The sequence below is a fragment of the Octopus bimaculoides genome, chromosome 10 (assembly GCF_046866305.1).
Source record: "Octopus bimaculoides isolate indiv1 chromosome 10, ASM4686630v1, whole genome shotgun sequence".
Taxonomy (NCBI): Eukaryota; Metazoa; Mollusca; class Cephalopoda; order Octopoda; family Octopodidae; genus Octopus; species Octopus bimaculoides.
Genome location: NC_142937.1, coordinates 48576660 through 48584159, shown reverse-complemented (window position 1 = coordinate 48584159; position 7500 = coordinate 48576660). Strand labels below are relative to the sequence as shown.

General features: G+C 40.9%; 1 long non-coding RNA gene across 1 annotated transcript in view; it reads left to right on the top strand.

Annotated features, from left to right (window-relative positions):
- The window catches only part of LOC128248900 (uncharacterized), a 105354-nt gene that overhangs the window by 46680 nt on the left and 51174 nt on the right, over nt 1-7500 (top strand). The gene's annotated exons all lie outside the window — the stretch shown is intronic.

The window sequence follows — 7500 nt, the reverse complement described above, 5'->3', positions numbered from 1 at the left end:
ACACTCTGTGTGTGTGTGTGTGTGTGTGTGTGTGACTTGTTCATATGTAGCTATATGAATGTATATGCATTTTATATTGTTTTTGTTCTACATAACTACGATTCGAAACAATGGTTGATGTTTAAAAATCGATTTTGGTTCATGTTGTGTGAATGTTTACAAACCGATTGTTACTACTGTTAAGAAGTAACGTGTAAAACTGGTAAGGTAAAACTGGTGCAGTTAACCTGCAAACATTCTCACCCCACTCTATCGAATAAGAAAGACTTTGCAGACAAGAGGCACTCGATTTTTTTTAAAACAGTAATTTTATTTTTAATGTATGTCTATTTCTTCTTTTTTTTTCCGTCTTTGTTTTTAGCGATTAATTTGTAATTGAAGAAATCGCGATAGCAAAATGAAAACGTTGTTAGCCCGATGTTATCACCCTGCTCGTGCTAACTTTTGTTCAAATGCGTTCCATTCATGACATTCACATATTTTTCTAGGATTACGTTATCCAGTGTATTCTTCCTTTTTATTTTTATTTTGAGAGCTAGGGGGCTGAGCAACCATATAGCTGCTCGTGAGTGAAAAGGTATCTTGGATATAGCGTTATTCATTGATGTTAGTTTGGTTTCCTTCTGCAGACATGCATCGGTTGAACAGATCTACGAAACCGTATTATCTCCATTTGAGATCAAATTTGTATCAAATGATGTACCGTGCCGAGCTCCCCCTCCCCACCCCACCTAACCACCTTCTCTCTCTCTCTCATACACACACACGCACACACACACCCTATGATGCAACACGTAACATTTCAACAACTCCGGTGAAATATATGATGATATTATCCTTTCAGTTCTGTATAGCAATATACCTTATCTTTTATCATTTAGTCATTGGACTACAGTCATTGGACTACAGTCATTCTGGGACACTGCCTTTTAAGGTTTTTGTCGAACAAATCGTATGTATTATTTAAAAGTCATCCTACCCGTCCCTTTTGCCGAATCGCTACATTACTGGGTCGTAAACAAACCAACACCACTTATTAAGTAGTGGTGGGAGACTAACACGTGCGCCTTTTGTGTATATGTGTATAAACCTGCATGGTAGGCATACAAACACGGTAAATTTAACTATTTTCTCGTAGACTGGTAAAATGACGAATAGCCTTAATTGATTTTCGAACCTTACTGGGTTCTCGTCAGAGCTGTCAGCATCACTTGACCAATGCCCGAGAAATCAAGCAGCCAATCTATTTATGTACACAACAAATCAGTTAGTTTCAGGGAACTGGGGCTGCTAATTTGCATATTCTAAGTATTTAACACTAATATCAGCGGCTTGTCAACGGGGATTGCTGTCTACACAGTATCAAGATATGATATAATTTACGTAAACCTACATAGTACACATAGTACATCTACATAGTACACATAAGAACATGACAAAGGCTTTGGTAGGCCCGAGGCTAAAGTAGATGACACTCGCCTAAGGTGCCATGCTGTGGGACTGAACTCGAAATCATGTGGTCAGGAAGCAAACTTCTTACCACACAGCTACGCCTGATTATTTACCTTAAAATATATTTTCTTTGTTGAAAGAGGCTGCAAGAAAGTCACTTGACCCTTCTAACTTGAAAAAAAACAGCCAAATCTTCAAATCACACTCTACCAACCCTTTTTTTTTTTTAATAAGATAATGCATTATCAGAAAATGCAGACCAACGGTTACAGTTGGAAATATATTGGATAGATCTTTAGGTTCAGAGCCCCGTAACTCGTTGGGCAAATAAATGCCTTGTGAGTGAATTCGGTACAAGGAAACTGCGTGGAAACCCGTTATTTGTGTGTGTGCTTTGTATTTGTGTTTGCCCACCACCACCACTTGATCACCGGTATTGGTTTGTTTAGGTCCTCGTAACTAAGTAGCTCGATAGATCACACTGATACAATAAGTACATTTAAAAAATAAGTATTGAAGTCGATTTCTTCGACTAAGCCCTACAAGGCAGTGCCCGAGCATGGCCACAGTCCAGTGACTTAAACAAGTAAAAGATAAAAGATAATTGTAATTTCCGTTGTATGAAATACAGGAATGCTAAAAATAAAATGAAAATAACTACTTTTTTTCCTTTCTTTGAGGTATGGAACCCCTTATCTGAAACGCCTCCAGACTTTGATTGGCTCTTTGAGCTAAGCTTGACCGAGGCAAATCAACAACCATACATCACATCGCTTATTTGCTTCTAGTCATGTTTAAGCTTCTCTGATGAAAGGTATTAATTAATGGGTGACTTTCTATTCACTTGGAAATGTGGGGAAAATGGAAATAGTAACGTTTCTTAGAAGAGCGCCAAATTAAGTAAATTACCTTTCAATTTCATAAAATGTTTAATTTAGCTTAATTTATTTGCCTTCAGTTATGCCGTTTCAAGAAAGGTGAAATAGTGCTTTACATAGCTACTAACGATTTGAAACTTTAATGTGCAGGAAAAAAATATTAAATGTGTATACTCTCTGTACACCTTTATTCTTTGATGTAAAGTCCAAACTTTCAAATCTGCCTCAACTTAACTTAATCTAGAATGAATTGACACCCCTATGATAACTGACCACCAGGGGTATACTACGTCTTTAGGTGACACGTGCGGGTGAGACTGAATGTATTTTTTATCTCAGAGTGTATTTACATCTGAACCTCTAAAGACACACACACAAAACACTGATTGTATGCGTGTGTGTATGTGTGTATGTGTGACATCTTTGTAAGTAGCTGTAAATGTAGCTTTATATCTCAAATTGAAAGTACCACCATTGCCAGTACTGAGTCTCATCGCACCAAGGATCCTATCCGATGTGGACCAAACTGCTAGAAACAGTGAAAATTCATCTCCCCAAATCAATCACACCACTCTTTCGCCTTTAAAAACGAATGATGCATTAGATTAGGCAATTTAGTCTTGAATATACAAAAGCGGAGTGATCGCAGCTACAAAGCCTTATATCATAGGTGTGTCCGTTCTAACATGGCGGCATAATCGTTGCAACCTTGCGGTATTTAGTTACGTTCCTTCACGTAAGTCCTTCGTTATTGTTTTTTTTTTAATTATAGGTACTAGTGAAGTATGACAGTCAGTATGTTCTGTATAAAGCATTGCATGTAAGGGAGCGTGAGACAGACAGATAGGTACGCATGTGTGTATATATACATATATGTGTATATATATATATATATATATATATATATATATATATATATATATATATATATATATATATATATATATATATATATATATATATACGTATGTGTGTGTGTGTGTTTGTGAGAGAGAGAGAAATAGTCTTATGTGTGTTTGTATGTATGTATGTATCCACCCATCCAGTTATCTTGTTTGTCCACTATTCCTGGAGGGTCGTGGGGAGAGAGTCCTTAGCCACCTCATTTAAAGAGTCCTGTCAGAGGCAACCATCATTACACTTTCTGACTCGATTCTCAAGCGTGACGAACTGAGACTAGGGATATCATCCAACCATCTCGTTTTTGGTTTACTCCTTGGTCTCCTGCCAGTTGGCTCGGCTTGATGAATCTGTTTGACGATTCCTTCCTGCAGCATTCTAATCACATGTCCGTAGTTATAGAGCGGTGACCGTTCAATGCGTAGAAGTAGCAACTAAATCTGGAATGAAAGCAATTAGATGTCATATCAAGAAAGAGGTGGGGCAGCATGCGTGAGAGATATACATATACAGAGAGTGCTAAAGTGTAAATATATATCTATATATATATATATATATATATATATATAGAGAGAGAGAGAGAGAGAGAGAGAGTGAGAGAGAGAGAGAGAGAGAGAGAGAGATAGAGAGAGAGAGAGAGAGAGAGAGATAAATAGATGAGGGAAAGCGTAAAAAGTGAGACAAATAGACATAGATATGACAAATAGAAAGAAAGAAATTTAGCGATTCTCAATCAAATTATATTTTTTCTTATTTGCCAAAAACCTCTTTGAAACGCAAATCCGTTTTTCTTGAAGGCGCACTGTTCTAGAGGCTTTCGGGTCTATAACACACATACATACACACATGCACTATCATTTATATAATAGATTAAACCTACCAAATGCGGCCCGTGCAGCTCACGGGGTCTTGTCCGGATTTCCATTAGGTGCAGCCCGCGAGACATTTCCCGCGACCTAGTGGGGCTTTTTGAACCGTCGGCAAATTTGACAGAGCCAATCAGCCAGAACAGCATCCTACTTTCATGAGACTTAACCGTAACTTTGGAGAAGAAATCTGAAAGAGTTAGAGAGAAAGAGGAAATCGTCCTTTTGTCCGATACTGTAGTATAGTATCACTGTACGATAAGTTATTTTTCGCTTCTACTCCAATTGACTTGGTTATAAATATTTTTTCTGTCTTATTTCAGATGGCTGAAGGTACTCAACCTGACGACAAGAAGGCAGAGTTCGGGCGTTTGAGTGCCCAGCTGGAGAAGCAATGTGCCTTCATGAAGAGGATCGTCTCTTCGGCGAAAGCGGTTGCTGAGAGCAACATTTGGGCCAGCTACCGTGCTGCACACCTTGTGGCCACCAACCTCAAGCCGTTTACCGATGGCGAATTCTTCAAGGTGTACATGATGGCTGTGGTTAAGGACGTGTGACCTTGACAAGTCGAGTGAGATTGAGGCCATCAGCCTGTCTGCCAGGACCTTGACCCGCCGCGTAGAGGAGATGGCCACCGATATCCGGGGCACCCTGATGGACATGTGTCAGTCCGCTCGCTTCTTCTCCATCGCCTTGGACGAGTCGACTGACATCAAGCTTGCCATCTTCTTCCGCGGCGGCAGGGATGACTTCGTCGTCTTTGAGGAGTTCATCAGACTCATTCCCCGCAGCGGTACCACCACTGGCGCCGACGTGTGCAAGGCAGTAACAGACTGGCTGAAGGAGGCCGACCTGGACCTCTCTCGCATGTGCGGCATCACATGATCGGGGACAAGAAGGGCTTTGCGACGCTTCTTGTGAAGTACTTGCGCAGCTTTGGACGTCTGCAGGGTGTGAAGTGCTTTCACTGTCTGGTGCACCAGGAAGCTCTGTGCGCCAAGTCCGTGACCATTACAGAGGTCATGACTATCGTCGTCAGGGCTGTGAACTTTGTTTGCACCCGTGCTCTCAACCACAGACAGTTCCGCGCTCTCTTGGATGATGCTGAGGCAGAGTTCAACGACCTGATCTACTTCTGCAAGGTCCGTTGGCTCAGCTGAGGAAAGATGTTGGAGAGAGTCTTCAACCTGAGGGATGAGCTGGCGTCTTTCCTGCGAGAGAAGGACATTGCTGTCCTTCAGTTCGAGGATCCCGCATGAGTGTGTAACCGTGGGTTCCTGGTGGACATTACTGGACATCTAAACGAGCTGAACATTCAGCTGCAGTGTAAAGACGTCTTGGTACCTGACTTCCTCGCCCACGTAAAGGCATTCGAATGCAAACTTCGCCTGTGGAAGCATCAGTTCAACCAGAGGAAATTTACTCACTTCTCCCGCTTGGCTGAGCTGTGCCCAACCCCCGCTGCCTGCCGTCGCTACGCCGCTGCCTTGACTGAGCTGCGAGGCGAGTTCGAGAGGCGCTTCAAAGAGGTGCGCGCCTGTGAGAAGGAGCTGAAGCTATTCTCCGCTCCCTTTGATGTGGATTCTGTGGAAGTGGCCGACGACATTCAGCTGGAGCACATTGAGCTCCAGTGCTCAGAGAGCCACCGCGCAAAGTTTGCACTTGTGTCGCCCATGGAGTTCTGGCGCTCGCTCTCAGCCTCCCGTGCTTTCCCGGCTCTTTTCGGGATGCCCTACGCTTAGCTTCATTGTTCGCGTCCACATACTCTTTCGAGCAGCTGTTCAGCCGCATGAGGCTGACGAAGAACAAGACGAGAGCACAGCTTCAAGATGCTCATCTTCAAGACGTTCTCCTTCTGGCCTCGTCCATCAAGCCGGACATTGACTCTGTATCTGTTTCAAAGAATCGCCAGCCTTCCCATTAATCGTTTCACATTGTGATTACTGCAAGTCTTAATAAAGGTTCAATTTACATTTATTATCATTGATTTTGTGTGTTTATTATTTCTTCGGGATGGGAGGGGGTACGGCCCGTGAGGTGGCCTAGACGTCGCCCAGTGGCCCGCGGCCTGGTTTAGGTTGCCGACGCCTAGATTAGAGGATTAAAAAAAAAGTGGTTTGCACCGACGTACGCATGTATACAAACATAAACACTATAGCGATCTAAAGCATTTATACTGTTGAAAGACTTCTAAACTGCGGTATTGTTTTAAGGAGATTTTCTGCTGCTGATATGTCTCTGTTTTTAACACAATGCATCTAATAAAAGATGATTTCTCGAGAGGAATATCGAAGTTTAGAAGGCTTTCAACAGTATATATATGCTTCAAGTATGATATACAGACCGTTAATTTGAACTAATGATGTTTTTGTCACTAATAACCAATTTATAGATATTATTATATATACATCATGATACTTGTATCTATAATCAGATAAACTACACTTGCACACATACACTCTCATACACGCATACACTAACATACATAATCCTTTCTACAAAAGGCATAAGGCCTGAAATTTGGGGGAAGGAGCTAGTCGATTAGATCGACCCCAAAACTCAACTGGTACTTAATTTATCGACCCCGAAAGGATGAAAGGCAAAGTCGACCACGGCGGAATTTGAACTCAGAAACATAAAGACAGACGAAATACCGCTAAGCATTTCGCCCGACATGCTAACAATTCTGGCTGTTCGCTGCCATTATACACTACATATATAATATGTGTGTATCTGTGTGCGCGTGCGTGTATATGTGTGTATGTGTGTGTGTGTAAATACACACACATATGTATATGTGTGTAAATACACACACACATATACATATATAAACGCATATACATATCTATACACATGCATATATATACGTTATTACTATTTCATATACTCGCATAGGATATAAAGTCTCTTAAAATTAGTTCAATCATTAAAGGTAACAGACACACGCACGAACCTTTCACTTTATAGTGACACATAACAGAAGTAGTTTAATTTGTGTCCATTTCAAATATATTTAATGTATTCTAAGAGCTGAACTCACGCCACGTGGGATTAAAAGTGTAATGTGTTAGTATATATACATTGAACTTGAAAGGCCGTATACATTGTGCCTAACAGCAACACTGTCGCCATTTGCTGAATTATACACTAAATATTATGCATTAAATTAACATTCTTATAACAACAAATTGGAAATCATTTGTCTTGTTTTTATTGATTACTTAATATTTTTATAAGTTTAGTTTGAATAGTCATTGCCTGTCTGAACCTAACGCGACGGTATCTACCTGTACTTATATATTGCAGTATTGACCAGTAGTACAGGTGTTGTTATACACCGCTGGTCAAAGTGCGTTTCCAGTTCTGTCTTGATTGCACTATTCTTTACCATCTTGAACCAAATT